Here is a 1,616-nt window from a genome sequence, read left to right as displayed (position 1 = left end):
GGATTAATAAATCACTAGTTTTTGTCACTTTTCACATTTAAGCATACTCATATGAAAACAGCAATTTCTGCATTACTCAACATAGCAATCCAGCCACAAATCATTTAAGCAATTCACATATATTATCGTTAATTTATTGAATCATATATAACAAATAGACCAGCATCATCTCAAATAATCATTAGCATGTATCATCAATTAATTCAATCATGAAACATGGCTTTTAGCTTTTCAACAAATTCTGCACTCTAACAAACAAAATTTTCAGCATCATCACCATTCAATAAATCAAACACAACATCATTCAATTAGTCACAATATCATTCTATCAGCATCATCAATTAATTGTGTTTTCAGCCCAGCCCACAATTTGTTTTCTATTTATAACTATGTAAGAAATTTTTTATCCATGTAATAGGCACCCTCCCTTTCATTTTCTTCTTAAGTTTATCCACTTCAAGTTGGCAAAGCAATGTAGTAGGAAAAGACAAACATAAATTTAAAACTAGCTTTACCATTTATCTTTAATAAATCGAAATAGCGAAGTGCCAACCTGCGTGCACAACAGCACAAAGAAAACAAAGATGAAACTGCAGAATTTTTTTCTACTATTCAGTTCATAATCAGAAAAGAAATCAGCTTGAAATAGGTGTGAAGAACAATTTTAATCAAGGTTGACAGCATTTGTTTCCACTGTAACTTTGTCAAGAAAGGAAGTGAAATTTCCAATCTTACCTCGACAGAAACTAAATGCTTCTCAATGGAACTAGACGATTCCCCTTCTATTAATCTCTGTTCAACATTGGAAAAAAAAGGTAGCCGATTGATGCACAAAAACTTGTATCGCTACAAATTTCCCTCGGCAAGTATACCGAGTTGTCGTCAAGTAAAAACTCACAATAGAGTGAGGTCGAATCCCATAGGGATTGATTGGTCGAGCAACTTTAATTAGAGGATTGTTCTAGTTGAGCTAAGCAAAGTTGAGTTGGGAATTGCAGAAAATTAAATGGCGGGAAAGATAAATGACAGGGAATGTAAGTGCTGAAAGTAAATGGCAGAATATAAATTGCAGAAAATTATATTGTAGAATCTTAAATGGGAATTTTGGGGGATGAGCATCAAAGTAAATAGCAAAAATTAAAGAGAGTGGGTAAGATCAGAAATGGAGAATTCATTGGGCTTAGGAGATGTTGCATTCTCCGGATCAAGTTCATCTTCATCTCTTCCTTAATCAATGCATTCGTTGATCTCCTTGGCAATCTTCAGTGATTGTATCCCAATTCCTTGGCAATCCAAGCTCTCTAAGCTTGAACAATTGCCCAATTCCTTGAATTAATTGCTCATGGGAAGAGATGAAGTATGGTCACTGATTATACCATATGCATTTCCGAATCAAAGTGTTGGTAGGATTATATGTCACTATATCCATCCAAACCCCAATCCGGTCCAGCATGAGAAAGCGTTTCTAGCATGATCCCCTCAATTCCTCTTCCAAGGTTCCGAGGAGATCCAATTATGGAGAGCCTCTTTTCCAAGATGACTAACTAATTGGATGAAGATCAAAAGCTTTCTAGTAAAATCAAGAGAAAATAAAGAGGAAGAAGAATGAAAACTAC

Source organism: Arachis hypogaea, chromosome 1, assembly GCF_003086295.3.
Source record: "Arachis hypogaea cultivar Tifrunner chromosome 1, arahy.Tifrunner.gnm2.J5K5, whole genome shotgun sequence".
In the NCBI taxonomy this organism is placed as follows: domain Eukaryota; kingdom Viridiplantae; phylum Streptophyta; class Magnoliopsida; order Fabales; family Fabaceae; genus Arachis; species Arachis hypogaea.
Note: the sequence above shows the minus strand (reverse complement) of the source record.